The 27,609-nt window shown below is 47.3% G+C and overlaps 1 protein-coding gene across 1 annotated transcript in view; it reads left to right on the plus strand.

The window, feature by feature from the left end:
• LOC147458780 (ATP12 protein-like protein) overlaps window positions 1–27,609 on the plus strand; it is a 120,055-nt gene that overhangs the window by 72,434 nt on the left and 20,012 nt on the right. The window lies entirely within an intron of this gene.

Genomic DNA, 27,609 nt, shown 5'->3' on the forward strand with positions numbered 1-27,609 from the left:
GACGAGAGAGTATTCGCAGGGGGAAGCTTCCTATTCGCTCCATTCGCAGGCGAGCGAATGAAGCTGTCCGGCTCATCCATGCAGAGATTGCTGATATACCTGAGGAGGCTTGTGGTGCAGAGGTGCTTGTACCAGAGTTGACATATGCTGAGTTTGACCCTGAGTTTGATGAGGAGGGCAATGTCCTTGATGATGGGGGCTTGCTCTCTACCGACGATTCATCTTCCGCATCTGACACAGACTTTTGAGGCTGCACGTCTTAGTGCACACTGTTGAGTGCATGCTTTGGAGGATAGGCTGCAGCAGACTTTTATTGTTATTATGGCATTGTAGTATTTCACACTACTTTGTTTTGGATCTTGATTTAGTTTGTATGGTATATGCCGACTTCTGACTGATGCCATGGACATGATGTTTGTAGTTGTTATTTGGTTTTATGATTTATAGTCATTGGTTTTCTCATTGAGTATTGAGTCTTGAGTCATTAAGTTTTATGATCAATATGTTCATTTTAAGCATTGCATTGTTAATGAGGCTGAATTTTGAAAGGTTTGTGAACTTAAATTTAGTGTAATTATCTTTTCTTACAAATGGTACGTACATATCACGTACCTAAAGGTTGGTTCAGTACGGAAGTACGTTCCGTACGTACCTAAACCGTACCGTACACTACGTACCTTTCCACCTTGGCGGAATGAATGTTTGCGCTTTGCTCAAGATGAGTCCTCCGAACTCTGCTCAAGGTTCCTTTTGTAATTATCTTTTCTTACAAATGGTACGTACATATCACGTACCTAAACGTTGGTTCAGTACGGAAGTACGTTCCGTACGTACCATACACTACGTACCTTTCCACCTTGGCGGAATGAATGTTTGCGCTTTGCTCAAGATGAGTCCTCCGAACTCTGCTCAAGGTTCCTTTTGTTCTTATGGAAGGTAGAGCCTTCCGTTCTTAATGAGAGAATGCTATGATCACAAACAAAGTGAATGGACACTGTGCGTGCAAGGTGTATGAGACTGAGAGAAAGAGAGAGAAGAGAGATACGACACTAGAGACGTTGTAAAACCCTCCTCCGAAGGCCCCACTCTCGTCGGCGAGAGTGGTCTACTTATGATTGCACAAAGTGGTACAATGACGATGCAATGGATTGATGCACTTGGGACTATGCCGGTGACGACGATGGGGATGACGACGACGACTTTAGGGCTGAAATCTGCGGTCTTTTATCTGCTGTCCATAAAAACGCTATGGCTGAAAATCTGGGACTGATTCGGGTGGCTGAAAACTGCTGTTTTGGCTGCGTTTTGAGGGCTGAAAATGGGGATCTTCTGCAATGTTTGGGGCTGAATCTGCGACTGTCTTGAATGCTGAAAACGCTGCTGCAAATGCTTCTTTTACGGCTGAAAATGAAAACGCTGGCAGATCTGGTGGCGTTAGCAAAAACGCTGGCTGGCAGGGTCTGTGGCGATGATAGTAGGGCTGAAATCGCCAAGGCTAGGGGGAGGTGCTAATGAAGACCAAAAACGCTAGGCTGATGGGAGAGGGAAAACGCCAAGGTTGATGGTGCTTGAGGGGTTCTTGCTGAGAAGGTGCCTGTTGAGCGGGGAGCTCCTGCTACCTCTTCTGCCATTGAGTGCTAACTTGGGTTTGCTTATATACAAACTTAGCAAAATTGCCCTACCTACTTTTGTTTGGAAGTCGCTTAAAAATAATAAGTGAAAAATGTCAAAAATAGGGAAAATAGGCTAAAATTACTGGAAAATTTCCCTAATCGATTCTGCTGGGAATATTGATGATCATGTTGTGTGCAACCAGAAGATATGTAACTATACCAAGTGACTGGGCCTGCACGGTCTACGAATAGACTCACAAAAGTGCCAGATCACTTCTAATCTAGACTGACTGGACTTGATTGAACCCTTGTCGTGCTGTAGCTTGTCCATGGACACATAGGGTTGGATGTGTCACGTGACATCCCCTTCTTTTCAAAGTGAGGTACTGGTACCCAACTGTATGGCGTCGAGGGAGATCGCCAATAGCATCCGGAATCTTGGAAGGGACTCTTCGTCGGCCCACTCTGATGTGTGGGTCGTGCGGTACTTGAACTTCATAAAGGTCTGCAACGCTTGCTTCTTTGGGCCGCGCCGAAAGCGACACAAAGTCTTCTGTGGCTCCTTCAATGCTTCAACTTCAGCGAGAGTCGTGCTTCTTCCATCTTCAAGAATCTCCATGGCTAAAAATTCCTGAAACCATTTCCAACACAAAACCATGAACATACCCATTCCATATAAAGTGACCGGAGAAAATCTTGTCTTCTCTAAAGACTGTGCATGCAATGTAAATGAACCAATAGACGGAATGCCAAACCGTTCACCACATACACGCAAACAATGAGATCGAATCTTTGTCTTATGATCTAGAGCAATCAACTGTGGCAATTCACAATGGAGATGCCCATGCTTGGTGCTTATACTTTCATGTGCTCGTTCGGAAACTGTGTCATGCCAAGGAAGAGACATGGAATGTGACTTTCTTACATACATATTTTTCAGCTTTTCATGAGAAATCCGCATACATTCGTGCTCATTCATGAGTAGAACGTGCTCAACGTACAATATGTCATGGCTAGGAAAAGGGATCACATAAAGATGCTAACTAAAATACAAGAAACGATCACGAATGAAACATTCGAACAATGCGTGCGTATCAACCTGTGACAAAACTGAAAATGAGGCTCTCTCTCCTTCAAATTCACCGCCACTTCTTGTTGCATGAGGAAAGTGCACCAGAATGTGCCACTTGGCACATTTACAAGCATTTTCCCGTTTCGGGGTTGCCGCCTAAAAATATCCCAACCGGTTGCCCAGTTGACTTCACGGCAGAGTAAGAAAATGTTCCCCTTGTCATTCCGGCAATAATGACATCAACACATTTTCAGGTCATAAAATAGCAGTTCCCTAAATTTTAGGAGCTGCTACCATTGTATCTTTCTAGGTCATCCGACCCTCTTTGTACACTGCGGCCACATCTAGAACTGAAATGTAGCCTCTGTAGCAAAGGATTCCACTTTGGCTAGTCAATGACCCCACTTGGCTAACCATAGTCCTTGTCCAACCTTAGTGCTCTCTTGCCCTCAGGCCTGGACTCCCTCTGGACAGTTCGACACTAGCTATGCAATGCAGGGCAGTTAGATTTCCCGAGGGGTGTTTCCAAAAAGTGAAAGTAAATAGAAAATAAGAAAGAAATCAACAAAAAGGATAGATAGTAGTCACACACTGGTGACACTAACACATCATCCTTGTGAACAATCACATCATCTTCATGCAACTCATCATGCTTGTGAGAAATCACATCTTGATCATGCAAATCATCATGCTCGTCAGAAATCACATCTTGACCATGCAAAATCATCATGCTTGTCATTGTCATCCAAATCATTATGCAAATCATTGGTATCCAAATCATCATGCTTATCATTGTCATTCAAATCATTATGCAAGTCATTTCAATCAAATCATCATCATGCTTCACACAATCATGCAAATCTTGTGTGTCATGCTTGGGAGAAGAAGAGACTGAGAGAGTCTCCTTTCCCCAAATCTCTTGCATCTGTGCCTGAACTTGAGAATAGAGTCGCCAGAACTCTTTGTTTTGTCAGTCGCTTTGTTCTTGTATTGCTTTGTTCGTTGCTTGTCTTTCTTTATTCTCGCGATCAAATTTGGCTTGAATTTCTTTTTCTACCAAGTCGTACTGACGCTGTATGGCTGCCATTCCTTCTTTGTATTCACGATCTATGGCTGCCCTTTGTTCTTCGTAGACCTTTCTTTCTGCTTCTCCTTTGGCTTTTCGTTCTTTGCGTTCCAACTTCCTTTCCATGAACAATTGCTTCAACTCATCTATAAGAGTTAGTGCAATCTTTGTCGTAGATGGGGAAGGGTGAGGGTTGTAAAAACCTCCTGGTGGGGAAAATTCTTCTTCGTCTCTCTTATGCTCATCAGCTCCAAGCGAAGTATCCATTCCGCTTCGAGTGATAACCATTCTGAAGTCGTGGGTTCTTGTGGTCTTTGGTTCTTAAGTTCACGAGGAACTTGGGTTCTTGCGGGTCTTGGGTTCTGAAGTTCCTCGGGAACGGTTGTTGGGGATCTTGAGGTTCTTGAGGTTATCTTTCGCTTGCAAACTGTGGTTGAGATGGATCTTCTCTTCACCCGAGTTCTACTCCTTTCCGCGAGCGCACCCCTTGGCGGCCTTGCGCTCACACCAAGGTTGCTTTTTCCCACCTCACGTCGATTGGCCGACCGCTAAGTGCACGGTCCGGTCTCAATGAGTGAAAAGAGGCACAAGGAGGGGTTGGACAAGCCCATCTTTCTTGGGTTTCTTGTCACTCTTCAAAAAACATGATTAGGAATCGACACGCCCTAGCGAACTTGGGTTCGTGCGACCGCAACAAGCAAAAAAAATTGTTGTGATTCTTGTGGTTCTTTCCTTGAGTGATACAGAACACTGTCAAAGCTCTGATACCAACGTTAGGTGCAGCGGAATGCAGAGTGGAATCCGTACGTACGTACGGTACAGCACGGCATTAAAAGAAATTTTTGGCGTTTTCTGCTCGGACGAATTTCGCTAGGGGACGCATTCAGATGAGCTTATTAGTGTGAAGGGGAGAAAGCCTTAGGCTTTTTTAACCGACCACTGTAGCAAAAGAGTCTCTGTTCTGTTACAGAGAAGTCTGCAGAGGAGTGCACAGAGACCTGCAGAGCCGAGCTACGCCCGTGAAAAGGTACTGCTTCTGCCACTATGCAGTCCGTACTCTTCTCGCACTCCGTACTCCTCATGTGTGTGCACTCTTTTGCATTTGCAATGTGCAGGATTCGTTATGCCGCATAAAACCAACCCCAACTGGTCGCTCCACACCAATGTGTTGAGCATCATCACGACCACTTCTCAGCAAGGTTCCGGCACACGCTTATGGCAATGCAAGTATTGTGGGGACCAATACACCAGCACTATTACGCGAGTCAAAAAGCACTTGATGGGCATCGGGTGCATTGATAAGATTGGTGCATGTGAGAAAATACCACCACCTTTGAGGGAGCAGCTTATTCAAGAGTATTTTCCTGTTGGTGCTCCTGGTTTGAGAGGTGCTCCCAGCACACAGGATGCTTTACATGATGGTTTTGCTGTAGAGCTGGAGTCTTTAGGTGCGGAGACAGAGGTTGGAGGAGGTTCGGCCTCCATGCAACGGAAGAGAGCATGTGTTGGCGGTGAAGATGAGGATTCCTTGCCACGTGAAAAAGGTACATCTGAAACACCAACGCAGACCGGTGAAAGAGAGTCAGAGGGTGGCAGAGATGGAGATATGTCGCACTCTTGTTGAGTGCAACATATCTTTCAATGTTTTGCGCACAGATCAATGGAAAAGAATGGTAAAAGCCATTGCACAGGTGGGGCCTACTGAGACATGGACAGGTCTTGATTACACCAAGATGCGCACCATTATGTTAGATGAATAGAAGACCTTAATTGACAAGGCACTTACGCCTGTGAAAGCTGGATGGAAGGAGTTTGGATGCACCATTATCTCAGATGGTTGGGCAGACATACGTAGACGACACATAATCAATATCCTTGTGTCTTCTGCTTTGGGCACCTATTTCTTGCGTGCTGTGGACGCAGGAAATGCAGAGGAAAAGATCATGGCTGAGTTTATTTTTGGTCACATCAAAACAGCCGTAGAGAAGGTTGGCAAGGAGAATGTTGTGTAGGTGGTGACAAATAATGCAGCTAATTGCAAGGCAATGGGATTTATGGTGGAGCAACAGTTTCCTGGCATAGTGTGAACTCCATGTGCTGCACATTGTTTGGATTTGCTCATGGAGGATATTGTCAAACTTTCATGGGTGCAGCCCATAGTTGCAGATGTAGTCAAGGTCACCACATTCTTTCGCAAGAAACATCGGGCTCTTGCTATCTTTCGCAGCCATAGCACTTTGGATATGGTTCGACCTTCAAAAACTAGGTTTGCCTACATTTACTTGGTTTTACAGAGGCTCTACAAACTAAGAGATCCACTACTCCTGACAGTGGTGGATCCAAAATGGCGAGGCATGTCAAGATCGCAAGATGAATCTACAAAATACTTGCAGAGGCGGATCCTTGATGAGAGCTTTTGGCAAGAAGTGCACGCTCTTTTAGTGGCACTCAAGCCAGTCTACGTCCTCCTTCGATTGACGGATATGGAGGGATCGACCTTGGGACTAGTCTATCATCTGTTTATGCAGATGAAAGACCACATTTCCAAATGCGATTTGTTGACTATTGATCGGTTCCTCATGTTCTAATGGTTGTCTGTTTTAATCATCAAGTCTCAAGTTCTAACTTGTATTGACAAGTTGTTTTGATATTTCAGCCGATCAGATTTATTGGGATGTGTTGAGAGCCGCTGGACTTTCACGAGCCGTCCCATAATGTGATGGCTGCCATGCTTCATCCTCTCTACAGATCGCCAGAGCTATGGAGTGATACCTTGCTCAGCACAAAACAATCAGAGTATGTTGGGCTCATGTTTTCAGAGGATGATCAGCTTGGGATAGACAAGGAATTCACCAATTACATGAATGGCATGGGCGCTTCTTTCACTAGAGCAGTTTCTTTGAGGAAGGAAACCACAAAGTATCCTTTGATGTGGTGGCACTCGTATGGGAGAGTTGGTCTTCCCAACCTCTCACGCATTGCTCTTCGTTTCCTTTCTCAGGTTAGGAAACTGCCATCCATGATTCCATTGTATATACTATTTTAAACTTTTAACTATCTTTATATTACTTGACACTTGTCACTCTTCTAATTTTGTGTCCATTGATGATTGCACTCTTACTTGAGCACTGAGCACGATTGCTCGGTTGGAGCATGTGAGCGCAATTGGAGTGCTTACTCTCTCATACACACGAAGTTTCGAAATCGCCTTAGCACTTCTCAGTTGGAGAAGTCGGTGTATTGCAGAGCCAACATGAGGCTCGTGCGGAGTTACCATTCTTTGGGGCAACCCAAACAGGTAAATTATCTTGATGTTGGCCATTGTAAACTCAACCTGCAAGCATATGCCATAAATAAGTCATTTTAACTTTATTTTACTTTATTTTACACTAACACATCATCTTCATGCAACTCATCATGCTTGTGAGAAATCACATCTTGATCATGCAAATCATCATGCTCGTCAGAAATCACATCTTGACCATGCAAAATCATCATGCTTGTCATTGTCATCCAAATCATTGGTATCCAAATCATCATGCTTATCATTGTCATTCAAATCATTATGCAAGTCATTTCAATCAAATCATCATCATGCTTCACACAATCATGCAAATCTTGTGTGTCATGCTTGGGAGAAGAAGAGACTGAGAGAGTCTCCTTTCCCCAAATCTCTTGCATCTGTGCCTGAACTTGAGAATAGAGTCGCCAGAACTCTTTGTTTTGTCGGTCGCTTTGTTCTTGTATTGCTTTGTTCGTTGCTTGTCTTTCTTTATTCTCGCGATCAAATTTGACTTGACTTTCTTTTTCTACCAAGTCGTACTGACGCTGTATGGCTGCCATTCCTTCTTTGTATTCACGACCTATGGCTGCCCTTTGTTCTGCGTAGACCTTTCTTTCTGCTTCTCCTTTGGCTTTCCGTTCTTTGCGTGTCAACTTCCTTTCCATGAACAATTGCTTCAACTCATCCATAAGAGTTAGTGCAATCTTTGTCGTAGATGGGGAAGGGTGAGGGTTGTAAAAACCTCCTGGTGGGGAAAATTCTTCTTCGCCTTTCTCATGCTCATCACCTCCAAGCGAAGTATCGATTCCGCTTCGAGTGATGACCATTCTGAAGTCGTGGGTTCTTGCGGGTTCTTGTGGTCTTGGTTTCTCAAGTTCACGAGGAACTTGGGTTCTTGCGGGTCTTGGGTTCTTAAGTTCCCAAGGAACTTGGGTTGTTGGGGATCTTGAGGTTCTTGAGGTTATCTTTCTCTTGCAAACCGTGTTTGAGAAGGATCTTCTCTTCACTCGAGTTCTACTCCTTTTGTCGGGCGCACCCCTTAGCGGCCTTCCGCTCACACCAAGTGATACCGGCCCGTGGGGCGGTAGGCGTTGGCTTTCACCCGAAATTCTTTACTTTAGACACACACAGAGAGAACGTGCAAAGTAAACCTGCTATGGGAATTAACACTTGAATACACACATTGCTCGGAAGCTAGAATGCCTCGAGCTGACGCCGACAACCTGTAGGCCCCGAAATTGGCGCCCCTTTCGGTATTTCTTTATTCTTTAGGAGGATAAATTACAAAGAAGAGTCCCGTGAATCTTTCACCTGTATCCCGCAAGATACTACCTGATTTGGCCAAATTTCGGCAGCATAATAGCTCGCTTCTATTGGCGTATTCCCTCTGATTCGTGCCCAAAAACAATAAATTCAGCATGCTGTATTTATTGGTTTTTGCCCTGTTTTCAGTCCCAAACAGTCCCCTAGCTGTCCGCTGTCAGTGGGGCACGATTCCCAATGGTCCTGGCGTCCGTATGGCTATAAAACAGTCAAACTACAGCGCATACAGAGCACTGATTTTGCACCTGTACGGAGGGTTATGACCCTCACTGGTGTCTGCTTTGGAGTAGCAGTCATCTACCCCTGTTCCTGCTCAAGGAGGCTCTTGCCTCAGCACAAAAGCATGAACCCACACAGCTGTACATTAGTCAAATGAGGAGCCCTCACGTAACTACACGTAGGGGAAAGAGAGAGCAGTGTGTAGCGTGCAGGGCATCACTCCTAGCACCACATTGTACATAAGAGGGAAAGGAAGCACTCCATAGCTCTTAACCTGTGACAAAATGCAAATGAAGCCCTCTCCCAGCTTAAAATTCAGCGCATTTTTTCCTGTAGGTGGCAAGTCCATGAAAAATTGACATTTGGCGCATTTACAAGCATTTGCCCGTTTCAGGTTTTCCGCTTAAAAATATCTCAACCGACACGTCAGTTGACTTCGTGGCAGAGTTGTAAAATGTTCCCCTAGTCATACCGGAGGTAATGACGCGAACACATTTCACGGCCCAAAATAGCAGTTACCTAAATTTTAGGAAATGATTCCGTTGGGCTCCCTGTGGTCATCTGACCATCTATCCTCAATGGGACCACATCCAAAAGTGCAACATGGCCCAACTGTCGGATACTTTCTGTGGGTAGTCACACGTTGACTTTAGGCCTTTATTGAGTTCACTTCCTAGTATCCACCAACTTGCTATGTGCGACGGGGGGACCTATATGATCTTGCTCTGAGCCTAGACATCCTCTTACCATACGAATTCCAGTGTCGACCACTACCCAGCTGCGGGTGAAACTACCGTTCACATTTGCCATGCAATGCCCGATCGTTTGCTACTTCAAGAAGAGGGTCTCAAAAATAAAACAAAACCCCTTGGAAAGAAACCAACAAGTAAAGTTAGCAGTTGCCACGTCCTCTTGACATAGTTAACAGTTGCCATGTCCCCGTGACATACCCCCCTCTTGAAATCGCAAACGTCCTCGATTGCATACCATAAATACACGCCACTGATGATCTTGTGCTATTAACACTCTTTTCTCATCGCATGTATCCACAAGAAAGGTCATAACATATAGATACAAATGACTTTATGAGGCCTTCAGACTTTTGTCATTTCCATCTATTACACTGAATTCATATGTACATTTGATGTACTAGCTCTATCATTACCCCTCCTTTGCACACGTTGGGTTGGGGCATATGTAGGCTGTAACCCAAAGGCTTCAATGTAAAGCTGCAATACATTTGGTGACTCTGACAGTATGCTCTTCCATCCACTTGGCATCCATAGGCGGATAGTTCTTGAACTTCACCAAATAGCGTCTTGCAACTTGTCCTTTAACTTTTCTGTCCTTATGTGCCAAAACTTGCTCAGGTACCAGGATCTCATCAAGTTCCTCAAGTTCTGGTTGAGCCTCATCTGGCATATCTTCTGGCACATCACCCACGAAGGGTCTTAGAAGACTCACTGAAACGCATTATGAACCCTGCATCAGGCAATTTCAGCCTGTAAGCCACATCGTTGATCTTGTCAAGCACTTGAAAAGGCCCATAGTAACGCATGCTGAGCTTAGGAAACAGCCGTTCCTTGCCCTTCATCTTCTTTAACCTTACCTTTTTGAACCTTAACAGAACCCAATCACCAGGTGATAATAGCAATTCACGACGGTGTCGATCAACAGCCTTTTTTTGCTTTGCCTAAGTCTTCTCCAAGGCAACTTTAATCTTCTTATACATCTCATCCATGTTCTCAACATATTGATCTGTCTCAAAGATCTTGTCCTTTGTATGCAAAATGGGAGGAACCTTTTTGCCGCCTTCAACAATTTGAAAAGGTGCTTTGCCAGTAGACGAATGCACCGTATTATTGTACGCATACTCAAGCATAGGCAAATACTGTTCCCACTTGCCCTTATTATCTAACACATAGCATTTCAGTAGATCTAAGACAGTTGAATTAGCCTCTTTTGACTGTCCATCAGTTTGTGGATGAAATGAAGACGAGAACTTGAGCGTAGTGCCCATGTTCTCAAACAATCCTATCTAGAACAAACTGGTCATGCGAGGATCACGATCATTGATAATCGATTGTGGCATACCATGGTACTTAAACACATTGTACATGAACAAGCGTGCCATCTGATCAGATTTTATCTTCTTCCTGATAGGGATAAAATGGGCGTGCTTGCTGAACCTGTAGATAATGGTCCATATACCATCATTCCTTGTTGGCGTTCTTGGAAGATCAAAGATAAAGTCCATAGCAATGGTTTCCCATGGCTTATCCGGAATCGGCAGTGGTTGTAACAACCCTGGTGCCTTTGCCTGTCAAACTTGACCTTTTGGCAAACTATGCATGCTCGCACAAAGACATCCACATCTCTCCTCAAGGTAGGCCAAAGAAGAATGTCTCTACCGCTTTAACTGTTGCATCAATGCCACGATGCCCTGCATACGGTGGGACATGACTCTCTTCCATGACCTTATGTTGCAATGGCCTAGTGACACAAAGTCTGCCATGCATCATCATAAAACCATCTCTGAGGAGGTAGTGCTCGTGATGTTGCCCCTCTTGTAACTGTTCAAAGATCCTTGCAAAATCTTCATGAGCAGTATACTGTTCCTTCATGTCATCGAACTCATGATGATAAGGAATTGACACAACTGAAATTTGTGGCTTTCTTGATAACGCATAAGCCACAACGTTCTTCTTGCCTTCCACATGCATAATGTGGAAGTGGAACATGGAAAGAATGTTTGCGCATCGCATATGTTTTTCGAATAACTTTGACTGTGTCAAGAAGTATCGCAAGGTCTTATGATCTGTTTGGACAACAAAATAAGCACCTTAGAGGTAGTGCTTCCAGCTAGAAAGCGCATGAATCACGGCCAAGAGCTCTTTCTCATAGACTTGCATAGTCCTCTCTGATCCTTGCAAAATTCAGCTTTCATAAGCTACTACCCGTCCATCTTGCATTAGCACTGATCCGATGCTACTGCCACACGCGTCACACTGGACGACAAATGACTTCCTGATATCTGGCAAAACAGTAATTGGATCTGACGTCAACTTTTCCTTCAAGAGACTAAAAGATGAAATCTCTTTTTCGGTCCATCTGAAAGTGACCTCTTTCTTTTGCAAAGCGTGAAGAGGCGATGCTATCTTTGCAAAATTTCTGATAAACCTTTTATAGTAGGAACACAATCCCAAGAAGCTTCTGACATTGTGCACAGTCTTCAAGTCTGGCCATGTCTTGATAGCTTCGACCTTTGCGGGATCCATTCTAACACCATCCTTTGAGACTATGTGGCCCAGAAGGTGGATCTCTTCCAGGAAGAATTCACTTTTCTTAGGATTGACAAGTACTGCGCAGCTCTTTGAACACAATTGTCAAGGGACGCCTATGCTCCTCTTCATTCTTCGAATACACTATCATGTCAACGAAGACTGTTCCAACAAACTGTTGATGCGAGCGGAAAATCCGGTCCATCATTCTGTTGAGCGTGGCAAGAGCATTTGTTAGCCCAAACGGCATCACTAGAAACTCATAAAGACCAAATGTCGTTCTAAACGCAATCTTGTGCACATCCTCTGGCCTTATACGAATTTGATGGTACCCACTCTTAAGGTCTATCCTGCTGAAAATTGCAGCACCCTCTAAACGATCAAGAATATCATCAATTTTAGGAATAGGAAACCTATTCTTGATGGTATTCTTATTCAACGCACGGTAATCAATACACATGCGCCATGAGCCATCCTTTTTCTGCACTAGGAGCACTGGGGAGCAAAAGGGTGAAGAACTAGGCTGAATCAGCCCCTTCTCTAATAACTCCTCAATCTGGCCCATAATCTCTTTCTGCTGCGCCGCACTAATCCTGTAGGGAGGTCTATTTGGTGGGCTACACCCTGGCACCAAATCTATCCGATGGTCCTCAGGTCTCTCTGGCGGCAATTGCGACGGTAATGAATCAGAAAAACAGTCACTAAACTTTTGCAAAAATGCTGACCTTTTTTTATCTAACACAGATAAATTTGACTGATCACTATCCGAGACATCACGTGCAAAAATCAAGTACACAGAAAGATGATTCTTTATTACAGAAGTGATAGCAGAAGCAGATATAATAGGTCTTGGCTCTCCTGTAAGCTTTACATCCAAGATGTGAGTTTTGCCCCTATGCTGTACAGTGATCTTTTTGTTGTAGGCATCCAAGACTCCATGCATTCAGAACATCCACGGGATCCCCAACAAGGCGTCACAACCTTCCAGCGGCATGATGCAGAACTCTTCTGTGTCCACATATGACTGAATATGCAGACGCAATTTTCCAATGATGGGAGTAACACACTCTCAGTGGCCAGGACATGCCAACCCTGCCTCTGCTGTGTACCCCATCTCTTCAGCTTTGATGCCTAGCTTCATAGCTAACTCTGGTGAGATAAAGTTGGCTTTGGCACCTAGATCAAAGAAGATGAGTGCCGTCTGACCCCTAACTTTACCCCATGCCCTGCATAACTCACTGGCATCTGTGCTAGGCCTGTCACCGACCATGTCTGGCACTAAACCTGCCGTGGGTTTAGGCTTCTTGCCTTCCTGATCTTCTTTATCCTCTGACTCAGCTGGTCTTTTCCTTTGTGGACAATTAATAGAAAAGTGACCAGGCTGCTCGCATATAAAGCATTTGTTCTCAGCCATTAGGACCTTCTTTTGCTCGAGCGACTTACGCACAAAAGGCTTCCTTTTTTGTTTCTTTGCCTGCGCTCCAAAAGTCCCAGCTGAATCCTTGTCTTTGGTGGCCTTTTTTGACCTCTGTGACGCAGCAGGAGCCGTTTTCACAAAGGGATTCTTCGCTGAATTTTTCTTTTGATGCCCTCCTTTGTCACTGCTCGGAAATCCACTGTCCTCTCCTTTCAACAAGGCAAGACCAGTGTTCGCAATTTCCATAAGCTGAGTGAGGGTAGCCACTCTGTTCTTTGTACAGTAATCGCGAAGCCCTTTAGGCAACCCACAACAATACTTCTCTATCTGCTCTGTCAATGGCACAAATCTGTAGGAGGTCACTGAGAGTAACGCTTTACAAAACCTCCTATTGTACTCCAGCAAGCTCTTACATGAAGCTGAAGTAAGGTGGTGCCAATCTGTCATGACGTCGGCTTCAAATTCATTTGACAGCCAAGTAGATGCAAACATTTGCTTGAAGTAAACCCAAGTGGCGGGTGCCTGTCCTTGCATTAACAATGTTGTCCACCATGTAAGTGCATTGTCCTTTAAGAAAGTGGCAGCTTTCCTGACCTTCGAGGCCTCTGTAAAATTCCCTCCCGCATAAGCTGTATCAAACTGCTGGAGGAAAGTGAGGGACTTTGTCTTATCCTCGAAACCACTGAAGGTACTGAACTTTACAGCTGCACCACCTTCTTTGTAAGCCTTCGGCTTCTCTAGTGCCCCCAAGTTGTCCTACGGAATGGTTTGCAACATGGGAACTGTAGTAGGCATGATCGGCACATCTTGGCCATTCACATTTTGCATCAGAGGTGCGATATCTGGATGCTGTCCAGAAAAACCAGCCATGCCAAAATGACCATGTGGCACCCCAAACTGACCCTGGTTGCAGTGAAAATCTTGCTGCATGCCGATACTACCATACATGGGGTTTGGCATGATGCCTTGCATACCCCCGAACACTGTTCGTGGCATGTACGGCTGACTTGCAGCGCATAACCAGCCATACTTTGGAACACTGATCCAACCCCGAAATACCCAGGATGTACCATGGGTGGTGGAAAAACTGAGTGCATAGCCTGGTGTCCAGTCCCCTGTCCATTCAAGACAGCATGCTGGCTCTGAAAGGTGGCGGGCTGAACTGGCATAACCTGAGTAATAGGCGTTCTAGCCACTTGTTCAAGCACGGGAGGAACTTGTTTTGGAACCCCTGACTCCGTAACATGCGAGTGTTCCCTTCCCTCCTGAGCCGCATGAAGTACCTGGGCTTGAGCATCAACAAGCTCCGTACGCGGCGTAGGTTGCCTATTTTGTTGTTGCTCTGGTGGCGCTTGCAAGAACTCCATAAACCTTGGATTCTGCACAAGCTGCGAAAAGACATTCACCGTGGCAACTAATTGAACCTTGAACGGATCATCCTCAAGTTGCCCTGTCGTAAAGCCCTATACTACTGGCGGAACATTCACATTGATAGGAGGTACAGACTAACGTGGCCGTGAGCTCTTGCCAATCTCGAAAACCATAGGGATCTCCTGCCTGTCCTTTGAAGAGGAACCCTCTTCCATAATGCCCTTACCCTTGTCGGCCATAGTGTAATCCCCTCGTTCCTGCACTCTGTGTCTTTACCCAAAACAATCTAGGCTCACTCTTTAAGGAAAAAGTGATTGAATCCCGGCACCGGAATCATGAAACCGGCCCGTGGGGCGGTAGGCGTTGGCTTTCACCCGAAATTCTTTACTTTAGACACACACAGAGAGAACGTGCAAAGGAAACCTGCTACGGGAATTAACACTTGAATACACACACGGCTCGGAAGCTAGAATGCCCCGAGCAGATGCCGACAACCTGTAGGCCCCGAAATTGGCGCCCCTTTCGGTATTTCTTTATTCTTTAGGAGGGTAAATTACAAAGAAGAGTCCCGGGAATCTTTCACCTATATCCCGCAAGATACTACTTGATTTGGCCTAATTTCGGCAGCATAACAGCCCCAAAACTTGCACGAAATCAATTCCCCTACTAAAACTCGCTTCTACTGGCGTATGCCCTCTGATTCCTGCCCAAAAACAGTAAATTCAGCACGCTGTATTTACTAGTTTTTGCTCTGTTTTCAGCCCCAAACAGTCCCCTAGCTGTCCTCTGCCAGTGGCGCACGATTCCCAATGGTCCCGGCGTCCGTATGGCTGAAAAACAGTCAATTTACAGCGCTGATTTTGCACCTGTACAGTGAGGTTATGACCCTCACCGGTGCCTGCTTTGGAGTAGCAGTCATCTACCCTTGTTCTTGCTCAAGGAGGCTCTTGCCTCAGCACAAAAGCATGAACCCACACAACTGTACATCAGTCAAATGAGGAGCCCTCTTGTGGGGCATCACGTAACTGCACGTAGGGGAAAGAGAGAGCAGTGTGTAGCGTGCAGGGCATCACTCCTAGCACCACACTGTACATAAGAGGGAAAGGAAGCACTCCATAGCTCTTAACCTGTGACAAAATGCAAATGAAGCCCTCTCCCAGCTTAAAATTCAGCCCATTTTTTCCTGTAGGAGGCAAGTCCATGAAAAACTGACACTTGGCGCATTTACAAGCATTTGCCCGTTTCGGGTTTGCCGCTTAAAAATATCTCAACCGACGCGTCAGTTGACTTCGTGGCAGAGTTGTAAAATGTTCTCCTAGTCATATCGGAGGTAATGACGCGAACACATTTCACGGCCCAAAATAGCAGTTACCTAAATTTTAGGAAATGATTCTGTTGGGCTCCCTGTGGTCATCTGACCATCTATCCTTATTGGGACCACATCCAAAAGTGCAACATGGCCCAACTGTCGGATACTTTCTGTTGGTAGTCACACGTTGACTTTAGGCCTTTATTGAGTTCACTTCCTAGTATCCACCAACTTGCTAAGTGCGACGGGGGGACCTATATGATCTTGCTCTGAGCCTAGACGTCCTCTTACCATACGAATTCCAGTGCCGACCACTACCCATCTGCAGGTGTAACTACCATTCACATTGACCGTTTGCTACTTCAAGAAGAGGGTCTCAAAAATAAAACAAAACTATTTGGAAAGAAACCAACAAGTAAAGTTAGCAGTTGCCATGTCCTCGTGACATAGTTAATAGTTGCCACGTCCCCGTGACACCAAGGTTGCTTTTTCCCACCTCACTTCGATTGGCCGGCCGCTAAGTGCACGGTCCGCTCTCAATGAGTGAAAAGAGGCACAAGGGGAGGCTGGACAAGCCCTTCTTTCTTGGGATTCTTGTCACTCTTCAGAAAACACGATTAGGAATCGACACGCCCAAGCAAACTTGGGTTCGTGCGACTGCAACAAGCAAAAAAAATTCTTGTGATTCTTGTGGTTCTTTCCTTGAGTGATACAGAACACTGCCAAAGCTCTGATACCAATGTTAGGTGCAGCGGAATGAATGTTTGCGCTTTGCTCAAGATGAGTGCTCCGAACTCTGCTCAAGGTTCCTTTTGTTCTTATGGAAGGTAGAGCCTTCCGTTCTTAATGAGAGAATGCTATGATCACAAACAAAGTGAATGGACACTGTGCGTGCAAGTGTATGAGATTGAGAGGAAGAGAGATACGACACCAGAGACGTTGTAAAACCCTCCTCCGAAGGCCCCACTCTCGTCGGCGAGAGTGGTCTACTTATGATTGCACAAAGTGCTACAATGACGATGCAATGGACTGATGCACTTGGGACTATGCCGGTGACGACGACGGGGATGACGACGATGACGACTTTAGGGCTGAAATCTGCGTTCTTCTATTTGCTATCCATAAAAACGCTATGGCTGAAAATCTGGGATTGATTCGGGTGGCTGAAAACTGCTGTTTTGGTTGCTTTTTTAGGGCTGAAAATGGGGATCTCATGCAATGTCTGGGGCTGAATCTGCTACTGTCTTGAATGCTGAAAACGCTGCTGCAAATGCTTCATTTACGGCTGAAAATGAAAACGCTGGCAGATCTGGTGGCGTTAGTAAAAACACTGGCTGGCTGGGACTGTGGCGATGATAGCAAGGCTGAAATCGCCAAGTCTAGGGGGAGGTGCTGATGAAGACCAAAAACGCTAGGCTGATGGGAGAGAGAAAACACCAAGGTTGATGGTGCTTGAGGGGTTCTTGCTGAGAAGGTGCCTATTGAGCGGGGAGCTCCTGCTGCCTCTTCTGCCATTGAGTGCTAACTTGGGTTTGCTTATATACAAACTTAGCAAAATTGCCCTACCTACTTTTGTTGGGAAGTCCCTTAAAAATAATAAGTGAAAAATGTCAAAAATAGGGAAAATAGGCTAAATACACTGGAAAATTCCCCTACTTGATTCTAATGGATTGTGATGAGAATACTGATGATCATGCTGTGTGCAACCAGAGGATATGTATCTATACCAAGTGATTGGGCATGCACGGTCTACGAATAGACTCACAAAAGTGCCAGATCACTTCTAATATAGACTTACTGGACTTGACTGAACCCTGGTCGTGCTGTAGCTTGTCCATGGACACATAGGGTTGGATGTGTCACGTGGCATGACCATATGTGAAAGTTTGTGGTGATCTCCTGATCCATTGTGGTGTGGTGTTAAATACCAAAACCTCGGTTTTACCGAGGTTTACAGACAATCCACTATCCTCTGCAAAATTGTGTAATGCATCCATCTGTCACTGCATACCCTGTGGTGAGTCAGAGATCAACACAATATCATCGACATATAACAATGGGATCCACGTCCCTGCCAGCTGGGCACCTCTATCATCCATCAAATCAACACTATGGGCACCCCCATCTCCTGCAGTCTGCGCATCAATCGAGCTCTTGGTACCATGTCAAATGCTTTGCGGAAATCCACAAAGCTACAATAAATCTGTCTCCCATGTGACCTGCCCTCCTCAACGATGGCTCTGAGTGCCAAGAGTATGATTAAGAGCGGAGAACCGTCTCCTAAAACCGGCTTGGCCCTTTGCTCGTACACCGTCACCCTCTGCCCAATTACTCAACTGCTGCTCAAGAATGGATGCATACAACCGTGCCAATGTGTGCCCAACCATAATAGTGCGGATCACTTGCCTTGAAGATAGGCACAATAGTAGACAACCTCCAAGTCTAAGGTAACCCCTCACACATGGCACGATTGAACAACATTGGAAGAACCTCTACCAGCATATCTCTAGCATGTATAAAGTGCTCTGCTACTAGACCATCATGATCATATGCCCTATTGGTCCTCATGCTGTCAATGGCTCTCTTGATTATCTCAGTGGTAAAGAAGGTCCTGGTAGGTGGGCATGGCTCTGTAGGATCTGGAAGGGGGTCCTGCCCAGGAACTGTATATAACGATGTCGCATACTGGCCCCACACATGAGGAGAAGTATTCACTGGGGGAGGGGAGTGCTGGAGTGCTCATGAAAGAATCGCCATGCCTCTCCTGAGTCTCTACTCAAGAACATTTGATACAAGTCTCGTTCCGTCTGGGCCAAATAAGCTCGTTTCTTCCGTGGCAGAAGGCGCCAGGAAGCAATTCGAGACTGTCTGTAAGTAATGACTCCTAAAAGAAGATCTCTTAGGAGCTCGGCTCTCATCTCTCTGCACTCATCATACCAATTATTCTGGGGCATTCTCCCAGAACATCGCCTCTGACTCGATTGAGTGTGTGGATATGCCTCTGATGCGGCACCATGTAGTGTCTTGGTCAGTAAAGTGGTGCACTCCTCCATTGAGAGACCAGGACTAGCTGTGCATAATGGCTATAGATCTCCTCTGTATAAACCGAGTCAGTCTCTGGTGTAAGTGTATAACGGGTATGTGACCTGCCTCCTAATGTCTGGGTTGTACTATCTTGAAATGAAACGGACAATGTCAAAAGAGCGTGATCCATTGCTACACCCACTGATCTGGCTCCCACAATGAAATCCTGAATACCATCGTAACAGGAAATGGCCGTTTTCAGGTCTCCGTTCCCCGTTCCCATTCCAAGTGCCCGTTCTGAATCCCCGTTTCGTGTTTCAAACGTGAGTACCCGTAACAGGGAATGGCATTTTGTTCGGCGTTCCCGTTCCTGGTAACTATGCTGAATACAAGGAATAAAGCTCGGATGTGCCATAACATAGTCCACTGTACTGGCCCCGTGTCTGTGTGGAAAGCATGTGAAACGGGTTGCTCCAGGATATCGCTGTAAGCCATTAATTATGGCTAACCCATGTGTGGTCGTCATCTCTGAGAGGTATCTCCCATACTCCGTCTGTTCTCTATCATGTGAGCATCTGTCAAGCCCAAGTCACCCACATCAACCTCTCTAAGCATCTCATCTGAAGTGTCATAGAAGACTGTCTGAGAGTCGCCCGTTCGGGCATTGAAGTCCCCTAGGAGGATGGTATCACCATCCCTAGAAAACTCCCATATCATCATCTAGTATAGAGAAAGGCGACTGTCCTCTCGGTGCAGCATATAATAATGTACTGGGGGGAGGGGGAGTAACCTATGGCAATGTATAGAAATTGGCCTGTGTCACCTCTCAGCCTCACTACATGTATCTAGCATGATCATCTCTCCGTACAATATGTAGTAGTGGTTGTAACTCCTCCCTAAATAGCATTGCTACTCCTCCTGAACCTCTACTCCCATGCTCAGATCTCGCGACTGTCCTGTGGGCTCTCTCCCATCTCATGTGGCATAAGCTGTCCAGGGGCATGATGAGTCTCTTAGAAGAAAACAATGTCCCTCTCTCTGAAACTTTCCTCAAAGGCACCAACGTCCAACCTCATAGATCCATTACAAATCCAAGTAGCCATCTTCAGTGTGGTCCCATAGGTCTCACAACGTCATGTAGAGTGCCGCTCTACAATCACCACCCGACCATCTCTGTAAAAGGCCGTCTTTCCCTTCTCCCTTGCTGCCGTAATCTCTGGCATTACCTCTCTCATATGCGCAAGCTGTGAGAGAGTGAGATCATCACCGAGGAAATTACTTGTCTTCTTGAGAGTAGGCCTCTTTTTGAGGAATTTCTTCTCCTCTTCCAAGGAGGGAAAGTGTAGTATGAGAGCTCTCTTTTTTGAAGATTCTCCCGGGCCACCACTCTTCTAGCCCAGTCTCCATGCCTTTGTGTGTCAAGGCTTGTCCACCCCCATCATGGATGTGAGGATTGTGACCTCTTTTCCTACATTGTTTATGTCCTTGAGGCCGGTTACCCTCACATGTAGAGCCCGCATCCTCCTCCTTTGTTCCTCTTCGAGGGTCATGTTAAGTGGGTGTACAAGGAGCTTCCTTACCTTTTTCTTTCTTGGTGACCTCAATCCATTTTTCGGCCTCTTCTACTTTCTTTTGTGTTGCGGAGATGACCGCGGCCCATGACTTCTTCTCCTCATCTTCCTTGATAACCTGTGTTTCTTCTCTCATGGTATTCAGTTCTTCCATCATGGATAGTTGAATTTTGCCGTCTTCGAGCTGCCCACTTTTTGCTGCAAGAAGTTCACCTTGGAGAGTTCGGATTGTGGCTTCTTGTGAAGCCGCTTGCTCTTCGACGCGAGAAATCCTTTCGCAGAGGTTCTTCTTCTCCTCTTTCCATTCCTCCATCTTTTGAAGAAAGGTTGCCTCCATCTCTCTCTTCCACTCCTTCACTTCAACTTCAAGCGTTCATATCCGCTTGTTGGTAATTGAGAACTTCATGTTGAGAGGGAGGCGGGCTATAGCCACTGGAGAGGCCATGTGAAAAGGGGAGGGGGGGGGAGAGAGAGAGAGAGAGAGAGAGAGAGAGAGAGAGAGAGAGAGAGAGAGAGTGAGTGTGCTGGCTTTCCTGATGCATCATATAAAATCCTACGCCACTTGCTTCTCACGCTTTAGTTCTTTGCCTCCTTTTGAATTTGGGCTTGGCCAAGTTTTAAAAAACGGGCCTTACCTATATAAGAGTTAAAAACTACAGAGAGCTAAAAAAATCTTAGAAGCTCATTTTCTGAGTTTTCTGCTCCTCTCCCAAGCCTCCTCTCTTGCGTTTGCTTGCGCTTTGACTCTCCCACCATCACTTGCAGACATCCAGACGCTCCAATGGATGCGGAGAGCCTCATGATACTCAACTTTTTAGAAAGGAAAATTGCAAAAGGACTTGTTTTCACGTGAGAATTTCAGTTTTCCATCAAATTTCATCATGAATTTCTCCAACTGAGGTGAACAATGTGAAGATACACATTGTAACTCTCTCAAACCATGCGAGGATTTAATGCTTGTGTGGTCGCTCTCGAAAATACAGCTCAGTCGACGACTGTGGGCATTTCTTAGAACATCAGCAATTGTAGACGCAAGTTGTTACTTCTGGAAAAAGAAGCTAGCTACGCTCGCTGCTGTTGCTCCCTCGCGCGCTTCGCCTGCTCTACCTTGCCATCCCCTCCCCCTCGCGCCACACAGTGCTCCCCCCCTCACCTCGCTGCCCCCTTCCTTCGCTCGCTGCCCTCCTCCTTACCTTGCCACGCTGCCTCCTCCCCCCCTGTCCCGCTGTCCTGCCTGTTGCGCTGTCCCTTCCCACCCTGCCTCGCTGCCCCCTCCCACACTATCCCGTTGCTCTTGCCCGCCCCCCCGCTCCCTCCCCCCCGCTCCTCCTGCTTGTGCCACCCCCCCCCGCCTCGAGTCTCTTGTCTCTATCAGAGCTGGTTCACAGCGACACCAACTCATTTTGCTTGTTTTGACGCCTTTGACTCCCCTTCATTCGCCCTTGCAGCAACAAACACAGATGGAGGATTGTGCTCCGCCACAGAGAGACTCCACTGTAGCCCCCTCGCCCGACCCCGCAGATCCTACCATCCGACTTGCTCTCTTGCGGACAGAGCAAGCGAGCTTAGAGGCAGAGGTGGCACGCCTTCAAGCCACCTCTGTTATTTGCAAGATTCTTTGTACCAGACCCAGCAGAGGGGAAGTGCATGATCTTCTTTGGGCCCGCCTTCTCGCAGAGGTGGGCAAGATTCTCGATGTTCAGCTTCTCGGACGTGGCTACTACCAGATAGAGTTTGAGACCCCCGAGATGGTGTCCAAGGTCATTGCGATGAGCCCCTTGGTCATTTGAGCAGTTCGAGCTCACTTTTGACAGTGGCGCCACAATTTTGACTGAGCTATTGACATTATTATGGAGGAGGTAGACTTGCCTATCTTAGTCTTCTTCCCCGGCATGAGGAGGGAGTACGTTCCGCTCCTTTCCAAGATAGGGGCGATTGGGACTGTATTGGAGACACCTTGCACAACAGCCTCTGTAGCTACCAAGGCGGCCGGGGATCTAATTGTTTTGCTTCGGGACACCCACACTCTCTCGAAGGTCATCCTACTACCTCGGATGAGTGGAGGCTGGTTCTGTCTGAGCGTGGAGTATTCGGGCCTCCCTAATCAATGTTTTATTTGTCGTGAGATGGGCCATCTTGCGAAGGCCTGTCCACGGAGGAGACCCCGACCTACACCACACGCTCAGCCCTAGCCTTCAAGGACTGGCCAGCAGCAGCAGACAGTCACAAGGTACGCAGGCAGAGCCACCCTCCGAGCCTGGGGCTCAAGCAGAGGAGGGCTGGCAGCAGGCTCGTGGTCGACGTCAACAGGGGCCGCCATGCCAACTTGGCCCTTAGAGTGGTCCCAGGCTCCAATCCAGCAGCAATAGATTCCCACAGGGAATTGATTCGACCCCTTTTCAGTAGGACCAGGTCCCTGCTCCACCCTCCACCTTAGCCTCACCTTCGACAGCCCCTCCCCCCCCCCCCCCCCCCCCCCGAGTTCCCTTGCGTTCCTCCCCCTCCACCTCCTCTCTTTGCCTCTCCACCTTGCCCTCCTCCCTCTACCGCTCTCCCACGCCCCCCCTCTCCTCCTCCTCTCATGGGCTCCCTTGCTTCCACATCTCCTTCCGTTCCTTCCCCGCAGCCTTATTGGGCACAACCTTACTTGGCTGCTAGGAGATCTCTTGGCATCACTTTTGCCACGAGTCGCTTGGCGAGAGAGGGACAACCTTTCGTACGACCCCCCTTTCTGGTGCAGACGTTTCCCTTTGCAGCAATTCCTCATGGTCCGACGAGCTTCGACATTGTCGTTGCTTGGGATTTCTTTGCCTACGACTTTACACGGTTTCTCGGCGACCCCCCACCAGACCTTGAGGCAACTTGCTTCAGAGTTCATGTACTGTTCCTTGCAACTAGAGGGATAGAGGCCTTGGACTGAGCGGTTGGCTTCTCTTTTCCCCTATACGGGATGGACCAGTTTGAGTGGTCTAGACTCAGTGTTGGAGTGGCTGCACGCACAGGCCCTCGACTTCTCTCATCACATGGAGACCGAGGGGTTACAGACTTGGTTCAGACTTTGTGGCCGTTGGCCAAGTTTTTAGTGACACCTCCAGACTCAGCAGGATGTACACATATTGTGGTTCATTTCTTTGTTGACACGCAGAGCACACCATGTTATATACACATACATGAGGACTCTTGAGGAGTTTGCTTTGTACACGGCTCGTTCTACTTGGGCTTGGGCTAGAGACTCTTTGTAGTCACGTCTATCTCGGGGATGCTCGGATGCGGATTACTCCCCATCCAAGCTTGCCTCGAAGATATCACGGGTAGCTGTTGCTGCAACGTTAGTTCTCTCTTGCTCCTCATGAGGATCATCTCATGGAACTTGCAGGGATTAGGTGGGCCCTAGTTTCAGAGCCAGAGGGGCCGATTGCGTCAGGAGCTTCAACAATGCCTTGTGGGAGGAGAGATTGACCGCAAGCATCATCTGTGTGAGAGTCGCATAGAACGTTGTGGTCAGCTTTTGGGTGGGCGGTATGAGACATTTTGGCCAGCTGCATTTGGACCTGGTGGCGTCCAGGGAGGGGTATGTATGACCATTGCGGACTCTTGGTAGCAAGCCATTGTGGACAGAGGGATTATTGTGCCTGGCAAGGTTGAGTGGATCACTATGAAGGTTCAGGGGTGCCTCTTGGGTTTCCTGAACATCTATGCGTCCAATGTGGCTAGGAGACGTGTATAGTTTTGGTCTTACATTGTAGAGTCTCTGCCGCTCGCAGAGCAATGGTGCATTGGGGGTGACTTCAACATGGTGGAGGACCCCTCTGACAAGATTGGAGGTATCCATACTACCGTGCATGGAGTTGAGTTGACAGCTTGGGAGATGTTATGTATGAGTGTGGGTTTCAGATGTGTGGCAGCATCCTAGCTTTGTGAGGCTCCCAGAAAGCCTAGCTTTCTCTCGTTCGAACCGCAAAGTGGGAGGAGTGAATCTATCTCGGATAGATCGCTTCTACACTAGTGACCACTTTTGTGACTTGGGTGCGACAATTTGCATTTTGGCTGGGACTTCTTTTTCGGACCATGCACCAGTGATCTTCACAGTGAGAGATAGACAGAGGAAGGGGAGGATGATGCTTCACATCCTTGAGAGGGTCTTGCTGGACTTTGCGCTTCACTGGCTCTTTGGACAGAGGGCTTAGACATGCAGGACTCTCTTGCTGACAGAGTGGCCTCTGGACTTGCTTAGCTTAGTCAGCTATTTCTCCAAGAGTCTACCGCTCGCAGCCAAAGGAGGAGTAGCGTCTCCGACGAGGTGTTGCTTCCTTGCAAAGGATGCAAGAGCAGCATCCAGACAGTCCCTGGTTGAAGGAGTAGTTGCAGCACGCTCGCGAGGATCTCGCCAGCACAGAGAAGAGGCGCCATGAGTTTGCTTTCCATCGATAGGCATCTCAGTGGACCCAGGTGGGTGACAAAGTGACAGGGGCTTTCTTTGAGAGAGTGGGATCCCGACATGCGCATGCTAGGGTCAGCCAATTGGGGAGGCCTGATGGGTCAGTTGCTTCAAAGCCGGAGGACATGCGTGCAATTGCTATTGACTTTTACCGTGACCTGCTGCTAGCAGAGACTTAGTAAGAGCGTCAGGATGCATGCAGAGAGCAGGTTTTGGCACAGATGCCTTGTCTTGTGACTGAGGAGATGCGCTACAGGCTTGAGTTGCCGCTTAAGCTAGAGGAGCTGCACGCGGCCCTCAGAGCACTTCCCCGTGGTAGCTGTCTAGGTGAGGATGGTTTGACTCTCAGCTTTTTCTTGGAGTACAGAGACTTGCTTGGCTTAAATCTCTGCAGTGATTTTCAGTACATCCTACACACAGGAGAGATGCCTGACAGCATGAGTGAGGGCCTGATTTACCTCATTCCCAAGGAGGGTGGCTCCTTGGATGAGATTCGACAGTGGCGGCCCATCACCATCCTCAACTCAGCCTACAAAATTCTTGCCAAGGCTTTGAGTTAAGGATTCAACCACCTCTAGAGAGCATTATACATGGGACACAGACAAGTTTTGTCAAGGAGCGTACTTTTTGGGAGGCATTTGCCCTCGCGCGCCTCTGTGGTGAGGATCTGGTGATACTTCTTCTCGATTTTGAGAAGGCCTACGATAGAGTTGACTGGGACTTTTTGGAGGGCACTCTACGCAAGATGGGCTTCTTTGATGCCTTGATCAAAGGTGTGTCAACTCTTTACAGACGGGCACACAATCAGGTACTTTTGTCAAGTGGTAGAGGTGATTGTTTCATGCTCACATGTTCGGTTAGACATGGCTGCCCTCTTGCCCCCTTCCTCTTTCAGTTTTATGTTGAGGCGATGAGCAGATTTTTGGTTTCACAGCAGGTTGGTCTACGTGGCTTAGCGGTCCCTGTTTGGGGAGACGAGCCTGGATACTGAGTTTGCAGACGACTCAACTTTGTACTTGGAGGGCCAGGAGGCAAACCTTCACAGATGTGAGCAGGCTCTTGAGACCTTTTGTTGTGCATCATGCGCACTGATCAACTGGAGAAAGACAGTGGCTTTCTCGGTTGCTAGTGCTTCTATGCCTGATTGGCTGCTAGGTGAGGGTTTCATATGGATTTCCCCAGGGATTGCAGTTTAATACTTGGGCTGTCAGGTTGGCTTGGACTTGTCTCCTCAGCATTAGATTGCCTCCCTCCTCTTGTCCATCAGGAGGAAGTTGTTACATTGGAGCTCCGCTCGTCTTTCTCTGGCAGACAGAGTTGTAGTGGCCAACCAGGTGTTGTTGGCTACTGTGTGGTACATCACTTCTTGTTGGATCTTTTCGAGTTCCTTGATCAGCCAGGTATAGAGGGTGATGAGGAATTTCCTTTGGTTAGGGCACGGCACTCAGATAGCATGGGCCAAAGTGGCCTGGCAAGTCATCACTCTACCTTGTTCTCAGGGGGGGGGTTGGGGATCATAGACCCAGCACAGCAGAGCAAAGCCCTTCTTGGGAAGTTTGTTGTCAGAGGATTGCTTCTAGGGGAGGAGCCCAAGAAGGAGTTTTTGCTTCAACGGCTTAGTGCTAGAGTGCCTTAGACTGGAGGCCCTTGGAGACGTTCGACCAGATGGATTTTCACATAGATGTGCAGAGTTGGCTTGACCAAGAGACTGGAGGACCGTTTTGTTGTGAGTCTACTCCGCTCATGATAGCAACTGCGGAGAGGCCTGGAGCAGCATCAACCTACTTGCACAGAGGAGCGCCTGAGAGAGTCCCTTGTATGGAACCTTATGGTTAGCACTCAGAGAGGCCACTTGGTTGATAGTAGGCCTCATGTTTCTTTGGGTCCCATGGCAGAGGGTCCAGCACGCACTTTAGGTGATTGGCTACAGTTCTCAGGCTTGTCAGAGGAGCTTCAGAGCATCCAGCTACAGGGCATGAGAGGGGTGCAAAGCATGTGTTAGGACATCACAGAGGCAGCACCAGCTGAGTGGCTCACACCTCTCGAGTCAGCAACACCCAGATGGATGGGGGCCTTCATGTGACTGGAGGTCCTCATTGTAGTTCGAGCTTGCTTAGAGACTGTACCCTCCTTGTTTTTCGAGCTACAGGGTGAGGGTCGTCTACACCGAGTTTCAGTAGAGGCCCCACAGGTGGCAGAGTGCTGTTTTAACTTTTCAGAGGATCCGAGTTGTGGGCATCTGTGGGAGGACTTGTGTCATAGATCCTGACCAAGTAGCTCTTGAGATTGGCCACTGCAGGTTGTGGGCTTGGGAGAGCTGTCCATTGGCACGAGTGTAGTGGGATCCTGGAGAGTGGTTTTGGAGGGACCCTTTATTCTCAGCCGACCATCCAGGTGTCCCCTTCTTTCAGTACTCTGTTTGTCTCGGATGTCACATACTGACAGCACGGAGAGAAGCTCGTCCTTCTGCAACATCTCATTGGCAAGAGGAGGGTCTCACAACTGAGTTCTTGTCAGCTTTTTGGGCGAGGTTTGCGGACGCCAGACAGCCACGGCGAGTCACTTTGTTCCAATGGGTGGTTGCATATCGAGCTATAGCAGTGGGAAGCTGGCTTGTACATA

This window comes from Adiantum capillus-veneris, chromosome 4, assembly GCF_014529385.1.
Source record: "Adiantum capillus-veneris isolate H3 chromosome 4, ASM1452938v2, whole genome shotgun sequence".
Lineage (NCBI taxonomy): Eukaryota > Viridiplantae > Streptophyta > Polypodiopsida > Polypodiales > Pteridaceae > Adiantum > Adiantum capillus-veneris.